At 57.5% G+C, this 9593-nt stretch overlaps 1 long non-coding RNA gene across 1 annotated transcript; it reads left to right on the plus strand.

Moving 5' to 3' along the window:
* The first annotated feature begins 694 nt into the window (after positions 1 to 694).
* On the plus strand, positions 695 to 8877 carry LOC135403657 (uncharacterized). Its single transcript, XR_010425450.1, has 2 exons — positions 695 to 2056; positions 3327 to 8877. It is a non-coding gene; the product is annotated as an uncharacterized LOC135403657 (long non-coding RNA).
* The last annotated feature ends 716 nt before the right edge of the window (positions 8878 to 9593 follow it).

The raw sequence follows: 9593 nt of genomic DNA on the forward strand, positions 1-9593 counted from the left end.
AACCATAAACAAACAGTGAAAAACCTGCCGGTGTCGAGAAAGAAAAGCAGCTTTAAAAATCAAATATTTGTTTCTGAGCCCCGGGAGCTTAGCCCTCCCCCCCTGCACCGAAGTCGGGAGGGAAGCAGCACATTCCCTGGGATGGGGGTGGGTGGATCTTCCCCCACCGGCGCAGGAGCAAGGGGAGGTGGCTGCTCCCAAGGGTTCCACGGGCTCCCAAACCTCGGGATCAGTGGGTTTGGATGGGATGTTGGGATGGAATCCTTCCCTGGGAGGGTGGGAGGCCCTGGAATGGATTTCCCAGAGAAGCTGTGGCTGGGCCATCCCTGGAAGTGTCCAAGGCCAGGTTGGAGCAACCTGGGCTAGTGGGAGGTGTCCCTGCCCGTGGCAGGGGGTGGAATGGGATGGGCTTTAAGGTCCCTTCCAGCCCAGGATTTATGGATTATCCGTGTCCATCTCAGCCCCTCTCCACCCTCGGCATCACCACCATTCCTTTTCCAGGGCAGGCTCAGCACTTCTCTCTGCCAGTTGTTTGGATTTTTTTTGTGGAAACCCTTCAGGGCAGCCCTGCCCTTCCAGGGGCCATCCCAGCACCGGCACAACCCCGAGGGCAGGGATTTATTTGGGGGGCAGAGCCTGGGGGTCCATCCTGGGGCAGCGAAACCCTCCCTGACATGTGGGAGCGCAGCCTCTGCCTGTCCCTGTCCCTATCCCTGTCCCTGTCCCTGTCCCTGTCCCTGTCCCTGTCCCTCTCCCTGTCCCTCTCCCTGTCCCTGTCCCTGTCCCTGTTCCCGTCCCTGTCCCCGCCCGGACCAACCAACACCAAAACCTTGTTTTTAAGGGCACTCCAACCTTCCCCCTCGGCCGCGCGTCCGGGAGGGTCGTTCGGGAGCTCCGGGGTTCAATAATTCCAGCCGCTCTCCCTTTCCCCGGGAATTATCCCGCTCCTTTCCCTCCGATCCCCGCCCCCGGAGCATCAGCTCCCGGCAGATGCCCTTCGAGCTGTCCCGGCTGCCGCAGGGAGCTTTTTTTCCCCCGCGGTTGGATCCGTCCCAGCGCGGCGTGGGAGGAAGGCGAGGCGATGGCTCAGCATTTCCAGCATCCTCCCCCGAGGATGGAGCCGGTTTTCCAGGTTTTGGGTGCCCTGTGCTGCTCTGGGGACCCTTCAGGGACCAGGGGAAGGTGGGAGCAGGAGACCTGCGATCCTGGAGCACTCAGGGGTCAGGGAAAGGGGGAAGGGGGAGATCTGGGATCCTGGAGCACTCAGGGAAAAGTGGGAGTGGGAGATCTGGCATCCTGGAGCACTCATGGATGAGGGGAAGGTGGGAGCAGGAGACCTGGGATTCTGCAGCACTCAGGGAAAAGTGGGAGCAGGAGACCTGGGATCTTGGAGCACTCAGGGGTCAGGGAAAAGTGGGAGTGGGAGATCTGGGATCCTGGAGCACTCAGGGAAAAGTGGGAGTGGGAGACCTGGGATCTTGGAGCACTCAGGGGTCAGGGAAAAGTGGGAGTGGGAGACCTGGGATCCTGGACTGCTCAGGGGTCAGGGAAGTGGGACCAGGACACCTGGGATCCTAGGAAACCTCAGGCTCCGGGGGAAGGTGGCAGAAGGACACTTGGGATCCTGGAGCACTCAGGGTCCAGGGAAGGTGGGAGCAGCCCCTGGGCAGCAGGAAACCTGGAATGCTGCCCATGGGATGCATCCTGGGGCTCGGCATCCCTTCCTCACCGTGGCTGCAGGTGAGGCTGGAGACTCTGCTCCTCAAATCCCTCACGGCCAAGGAGGGAAATATTTATTTGCAGCTGGATATTTATTGAATAAATAGGAAGGAGATGATTTTTGGAGGGAGGGGGGGAAGAAAAAGAAACAAAAAAGAGAACAAACAAAGCAGCTCAGGCAGCCTCCCTGTCTTATCAACCCTCAAGTTCTCCTTCATCTGTGCTCAAATCTCTATAATTTACTCGTCTTTCCCTCGCAGTGTTTACAGCTTTTATGTCGTTTGAAGGTTATTTATAACAATTATGTAAGGAGGAAAGAAAAGTTCCATAAACTGAGGTAATTTACTGTAAAATATACACTGGGAAGGGGGGGGGAAATTAAATAAATAATCAGGAGCCTGTTTCCTGCGTTGAAAGGAGAGGGGGGCACCTTTCTGGTGGCATCCAAGCGAGAGGATTATTGATGGAATTTTGGGAAGGGAAAGGAAATCGGGGCATCCATGGGCAAGGTGTGGTGGGACAGGGGTGGGAGCAGCTCTGGGGGGGGGAATGGCCAAGACAACACGGCCTGGGAGGGGGTTAAACCTCATTTTCCAGAGGCCAGGAGCTGAGCTTGTCCTGGGAAGGATCCCACTGGGCTCCACGCTGCATCCTTGGGGTGCAAAGGGGCTTTTCCTGCATCCCTGGGCTGCAAAGGAGCTTTTCCTGCATCCCTGGGCTGCCAAAGGAGCTTTTCCTGCATCCCTGGGCTGCCAAAGGAGCTTTTCCTGCATCCTTGGGCTGCAAAGGGGCTTTTCCTGCATCCCTGGGCTGCAAAGGAGCTTTTCCTGCATCCCTGGGCTGCAAAGGAGCTTTTCCTGCATCCCTGGGCTGCAAAGGAGCTTTTCCTGCATCCCTGGGCTGCCAAAGGAGCTTTTCCTGCATCCCTGGGCTGCCAAAGGAGCTTTTCCTGCATCCCTGGGCTGCCAAAGGAGCTTTTCCTGCATCCCTGGGCTGCCAAAGGAGCTTTTCCTGCATCCCTGGGCTGCCAAAGGAGCTTTTCCTGCATCCCTGGACTGCAAAGGAGCTTTTCCTGCATCCCTGGGCTGCCAAAGGAGCTTTTCCCAGTTCCCTGGCAGGGCTGGGAAGTGGGTCAGGGGGATCTCAGGGCTCTCAGTGGCAGGAGGCTCCTTCAGCTCTGCCTCTGCAAGGGGCTGGAAGAGAATCACCCCTGGATAAGGCTCCCCCAAAATAATAATAATAATAATAATACCAATAATAATAATAATAAAAAGAGAGGCTGAGAGGGGATAAATGAATTCATCAGCTGCAGAGCTGTAGTTATTAGACACGGGCAGTGGAGTGCAGCAAGTGCTGAGGCAGCATTTGGGCTCTTAATTCGGCCTCTGCAGCTCTTCAGCCCCTCGAAATCCCACCCTGGAGACAGGGAAAGCTCAGCAGAAGGAGCCAAAGGCAGCGCCGGTGCCAAACCCGGGCAGTGCCAGGGCGGGGCAACCCCAGGGCCTCGTCCAGGAGGGGTTTTTAATCCTCCCCCGGCGGGGGAAAATCACTGTCTTCCCTTGCCGTGCCCGCTCACGTGTGCTTTTGTTTTCCCTCCGCTTCCCCAGCAGTAATTACCTCCACAGCCGGCGTTTAAGGAGCGTCGTAAACACGAGGAACAATAAATGGAACGGAAGAGGGAACAATTGGCTGTAAATAAACACACAGGTAACGAGGAGGAGACAAAACAAACCCGCTGGTGACACAGAGCTCTGCAGGGGAGCGCCGGGCCGGGAATGGAGCAGCTGGAGAAGCTGCCAGGGGGTCAAATATCCCGGGATGTCGTTCCAGGGGGGGCTCAGGGGCGTCAAAGGCACCAGAGTGTCCCTGATGTGCACCCTGAAGGGTCACAGGGGGGATTTTGGGGGTCTCTGTGGGTGAACTCCTCCTTCCTTGCCCCTGAGGAGGATGCAGGGGGGTTGGATGAGGATGCAGGACGGATTATGAGGATGCAGGATGGTTCCTGAGGATGCAGGATGGTTCCTGAGGATGCAGGATGGTTGGATGAGGATGCAGGATGGTTTGGTGAGGATACAGAGTGGTCTGAGAAGGTTGCAGGGTGGTTTGAGGAGGTTTCAGGATGTTTGATGAACATGTAGGATGGTTCCTGAGGATGCAGGGTGGTTGATGAGGATGCAGGATGGATTATGAGGATGCAGGGTGGTTTGTGAGGATACAGGATGGTTGATGAGGATGCAGGATGGTTCCTGAGGATGCAGGATGGTTGATGAGGATGCAGGATGGATTATGAGGATGCAGGGTGGTTTGTGAGGATGCAGGATGGTTTCAGGGAGATGCAGAGCGGTCTGAGAAGGTTGCAGGATGGTTTGAGGAGGATTCAGGATGTTTGGTGAGCATGTAGGATGGCTGATGAGGATGCAGGGTGGTTGGATGAGGTTACAGGATGGTTCCTGAGGATGCAGGATGGTTCCTGAGGATGCAGGGTGGTTGGATGAGGATGCAGGATGGATTATGAGGATACAGGATGGTTTGTGAGGATGCAGGATGGTTCCTGAGGATGCAGGATGGTTCCTGAGGATGCAGGATGGTTCCTGAGGATGCAGGGTGGTTGATGAGGATGCAGGATGGTTGATGAGGATGCAGGGTGGTTGATGAGGATGCAGGGTGGTTGATGAGGATGCAGGATGGTTCCTGAGGATGCAGGGTGGTTCCTGAGGATGCAGGATGGTTCCTGAGGATGCAGGGTGGTTGATGAGGATGCAGGATGGTTCCTGAGGATGCAGGGTGGTTGATGAGGATGCAGGATGGTTCCTGAGGATGTAGGGTGGTTCCTGAGGATGCAGGGTGTTTGGAGGGGGATCCTGCCTCCCCCAGTGCCTCTCCAGGCTGTGTTTTTGGAGGCAGAGGGCAGGCAGGGCAGTTGGGAGGCTGCAGCTCCCGCTGCCCTCGGGCTTTGACACCTCCTTGAAGGAGAATTCCCAGTGAGCCCCTTTGGGCTCCTGGGAGGCAGCAGGGGTTGTTTTCCTCCTCCCAGCTCCCCCAGTTTGGAGCCCAGTGAGTCTGTCCAGGGGCCGTGTGAGACAAAAGAAGAGGTTCTTTAATTTTGTTCTAATTTCCAGTGATGTTTGCTAAGTCACTGTGGGCCCTTATCAGCCCTTTCCATTTCCTGAGGAATCCCATTCTCTTCTCTGTCCTCTCTGAGCTCGAGCCCCAGATCTGAAGAGCTGTTTATTATCTGCTTTGCCTCCTGATAAGCTCCTGTTTATAAATTCGCCTCCCCTTCTATATATCTCCATTTGCTTGTTGTTTGGTTTTTGTTTTTGGTTTTTTTTCCTTCCTGATTTTTTTAATTTATTTATTTCTTTTTAAACTGTAGATAAGACATTTTCTCCCTTTTTGCTGGCTGCCTGCCAGCCCAGGGCCCCTCTCCAGCCCTGACATCGCCTCGGGGACGTTGGGGGTTCGTATTTCGGGTAAATTCACTCACTTCAGGGTCACCCAGGAGGGGTTTTTTTCCCCCTCGACCACCAGCTCTGGATGGGACCTTCCCATTCCATGGGGTGCAGCTCCCAGGGGGATGCAGGAGGATGCAGAGGGATGCAGGAGTGTGCACAAGATGCAGAAGGACACAGAAGGATGCAGGAGGATGAAAGAGGATACAGGGGGACGTTGGAAGATGCAGGAGGGAGCAGGAGGAATCAGGAGGATGCAGGAAGGTGCAGAAGGACACAGGAAGGTGCAGAAGGACAGAGGAAGGTGCAGAAGGATGCAGAAGGGTGCTGGGGATGCAGGAATGTGAAGGAGGATGCAGGAGGGTGCAGGGGATGCAGGGAGATGCAGGAGGATGCAGGAGGATGCAGGGGATGCAGGGAGATATAGGGGATGCAGGAGGATCCAGGGATGCAGGAGGATGCAGGGGGATGCAGGAGGATGAAAGAGGATACAGGGGGATGCTTGAAGATGCAGGAGGATGCAGGAGGATCCAGGGGATGCAGGGATGCAGGGGGATGCAGGAGGATGCAGGGAATGCAGGGAATGCAGTAGGATGTAGGGATGCAGGAGAATACAGGAGGATGCAGGGGATGCCAGAGGATCCAAGGATGCAGGAGGATCCAGGGGATGCAGGGAAGCAGGAGGATGCAGCTCCCAGGGAGCTGAGGCAGGAGAGGACCTGGCTCTGGAATTGCTCTGGGACTGTCCCCACCTACACCAAGAGGAAACAGCCCCAAAACCTCCTTTCCTTCCCATTTCCCGACTTCCCTGAGCGGGGCTTTACCAAACCTGTGCTCCCAGAGGGAAGGGACAGCTGTGGCCCCCCAGGAAATATTTCCAGAGCACAAAGTTGTCCCCAGCCACCCCCCAGGGCAGGAGGGGGGACGATCCATCAGCCCCGGGTGTCACCTCAGGGCCTCTTTGCCGCCCGGAAAAGCCGGATCCATCCCGCTCCTTCCCAGCAAGGACACCCAGCAAGGTCCCTGTCACCCGCCTGAAATATGGAGAGGCCACCAGGGCTGGGAAAACTTCCACCAAACCCAGCTTTTCCTTTGAATTACTCCCGAGGTTTGCTCTGCTGCCCGGCCAGGGAGAGGCTCCGGCTGTTCCCAGCAGGGGCCCGGGGTGCAGATTCCCGAGGGGGGGACGGATGAACTCGGCTCCAGGCAGGGGGGAAGAGTCACCAGGACCTGCTGTGGGGTTTGGGGTTGGGGCTGGACCCGGTGGCTGCACTGGAATTCCTGGGCAAAGGGCTCCTGGTGGAGGTGGGGGGCACTGGGAGGGATCCTGTGCTCCGGGTCCCGGCTGGAGCGTCGTGTTCCCGAGGGAGGGATCCCTGAGGAGGTTCCCAGGGGCTGAGCCCAGGGCTGAGGACACTGAGAGGGTTTAATGGGGCAGGAGGATGCAGGGGGGGCAAAAGGATACAGGAGGGTGTCAGGGGGTGTAGGAGGATGAAGGGGGATGCAAAAGGATACAGGAGGGTGTCAGGGGGTGTAGGAGGATGAAGGGGGATGCAGGAGGATGCAAAAGGATACAGGAGGGTGAAAGGGATGCAGGGGGATGCAGGAGGGTGCAGGGAGATGCTGGAGGATGCAGAGGAATGTAGGAGGATGCAGAGGAATGTAGGAGGACTCAGGAGGAGCCGTGGGGATGCAGGAGGGCACAGAAGGACTCAGAGGGATACAGGAGGGTGCAGGGAGATTCTGGATGGTGAAGGAGGATGCAGGAGGATGCAGGAGGGTGCAGGAGGATACAGGAGGATGCAGGAGGGTGCAGGAGGATACAGGAGGATGCAGGAGGGTGCAGAGATTGCAGAGGACACAGAAGGACGCAGGGGCTCCACAGTGCAACCAGCCCAATCCCTCCTGGCTCTATTTTGCAACCATCCCACCGAGGGCAGGGGGCAGAGCAGCACCCAGAGCCCCTTCCCTGCCCCAGGCCATGGGGAGCAGCACCCAGAGCCCTTTCCCTGCCCCAGGCCATGGGGAGCAGCACCCAGAGCCCTTTCCCTGCCCCAGGCCATGGGGAGCAGCACCCAGAGCCCCTTCCCTGCTCAGCCGAGCAGCTCTGCCAACATCTCCTCTGTGCACAGCTGTTCAAAGACAATAAAAATTACCCTCCTGCCCTGCAGACTTCTCTCTGACAGCCCGTCTGGGGCTGATCTGTGGCCAGCAGGAGCCCTGTGTCAGGATGGGGGCCTGGCTGAGAGCAGGCAGGCTCTCCCCGGGCTCGGAGCTTGGTCAGAGCCTCTTTCAAGCAGGGTTAAAAATGCATGAGGGGACAAGGATCACAACTGTGAGTCTGCCAGGAACCAAGGCTGCTGCTTTGACTTCACCCCCTGCATCCACCACGGGGACCCCCCGGAGCATCCCTGCTCCCGGTTTGGAGGGACAGGCCGGGGTCAGAGGGATGCTCATCCCTCATTCCCAGCCCCTCCCAGCCCCTCCCAGCTCCTCCTGTTGCCCGTTTCTGCCTGGTTTTTGCAGGGGCAGGAGGAGTTTTGCTGTGAAAAGTCCATTCCAAAGCTGCCACGTGCTGCCCATCCAACCCCTGGGAGATCCCAGCTCACGCCAGAGGGAAGCTCTTCCCTCTGGGAAGATTCCCTCCGGATTTAACTTGGGAAAATGATAATAAAAGGGCAAAAACCCCCTCAATTCCATGCTGGCCTTGGGGAGGGGAGGTGATTTCCCAGCCATGTGGGGGGTGGATGGGTCTCCAAGGCTTTGCTCCTGCCTGGCATCGTGTGGAGCATCCCTGGCACGTCCCCTCCCGTGGCACAGGGGGCACGGGTTTGGCAGGGCTGTCTGTGAGCAGGGGGCATGGGGGGGGGGACTGCAGCCCTCATTTGGGAAGGGAGTTGCCATGGAAACCCATCCCTTTCCTTTCTGACCACTGGAGAACACTTGTTCTCTGGTGCCAGGGAGGGAAACTTGAGCGGGAGGGGGGTGGGAGGGAGGTGGGGAACGAAACAGGGGGGAAAAACTGGGGGGAGAAAATTCCCTGGCAGAGGAGAAAACGCCCCTGTGAGGCTGAGCCTCACCCTGCCCACCCCCCCTGCTCGCAGGGACGTGCCAAACCCAGCCAGGGCCACCAGGTACCATCGGGGGGGGCTCTCCCTGCTGCCCACCCGGGATGCTCCGGCGTTTTTCCGCCTGCCAGGCAATGAACTGCTTCTCCCGGGCACCTGAACCTGAATTCCTGCGGGGACCAGCACAAGCTCTAACATTTTCTTGGAGGAAAAGGTTGTTACTGAGATTATTGACCTGGAGGGCAGAGTTAAAGCAGACTGGAAATCATAAAAAAACAATTCCATTTTCCACCCAGACTATCAAGGCTCCCAGCAAAGTCTCCCTGGTTCTTTTCTTCTCTCCTTTTTTTTTTTTCTTTTTTATTTTCCTCTGCTAACAGGCAGTTTTTAAGGTCACGGCGCTGCCTTGCTGTGCATTATCAAGTCATTTACACAATATATTTCTTCCCTCGGTGTTTCTTCCCCTGATAAAGCATCAAATGCCAGGGCAGGAACGGGAGGGCTCTGGGAGGGGATTGCTGGAGCAGAACCCTCCCCGGGAAGGACAGAGGTGAGAACAGCCAGGGAGGAGGGGGAGAAAGGCTGGCAGAGGTGAGAAACGCCGGGAGAAAGCCTGGAATAAACCAGGCTTTGTGGTTTTTGGGGGTTTTTTTTGCTTTATTTTCCCCTGCAGGGTGTTCTCACAGCCCGGGGTTTGACCCCTCCCCACGCCGAGGTCCCGTGGGCTGGGTGGGAGCGGGGTTGGAGTGGCAGTTTTTGGGATTCCTGCTCCTGTGGGCTGGGTGGGAGCGGGGTTGGAGTGGCAGTTTTTGGAATTCCTGCTCCTGTGGGCTGGGTGGGAGCGGGGTTGGAGTGGCAGTTGTTTGGAATTCCCGCTCCTGGGAACCGTTGGAAACGCCCGGTGCTCAGGACCTGCCCGGTGCCCACGGTGGGGCAGGGCAAGGAAAATCCCTCCCCAGGGATGCTGAGGTGGCTCCAGGGCACATTCCCAGGGCTGGTGGCTCCCACCACATCCCACTGGGGCAGGAGGACAATCCCTGGGCTCTCCAAAGAGCATTTCTGGGATGTTCCTCCTTCCATCCCTGTCCATGGACAGGGACCCCAACCTGCCCTTTCCCCGGCTGGTGGATTCCCACCGAGTGTCCCCCATCCCAAGGGTTCCCTGCACGGCCCCTGTGGCCTCCTGGGAGCTCTGGGGACAGGGAAGAACAGGTTTCCCAGAGGAGCTGTGGCTGCCCCATCCCTGGGAGGGCTCAAGGTGAGGCTGGAGCAACCTGGGCTGGTGGGAGGTGTCCCTGCCCGTGGCTCTGGATGATTCCACAGTCCCTTCCAACCCAAACCATTCCAGGATTCC

The sequence above is a fragment of the Pseudopipra pipra genome, chromosome 28 (assembly GCF_036250125.1).
Source record: "Pseudopipra pipra isolate bDixPip1 chromosome 28, bDixPip1.hap1, whole genome shotgun sequence".
Classification (NCBI taxonomy): domain Eukaryota; kingdom Metazoa; phylum Chordata; class Aves; order Passeriformes; family Pipridae; genus Pseudopipra; species Pseudopipra pipra.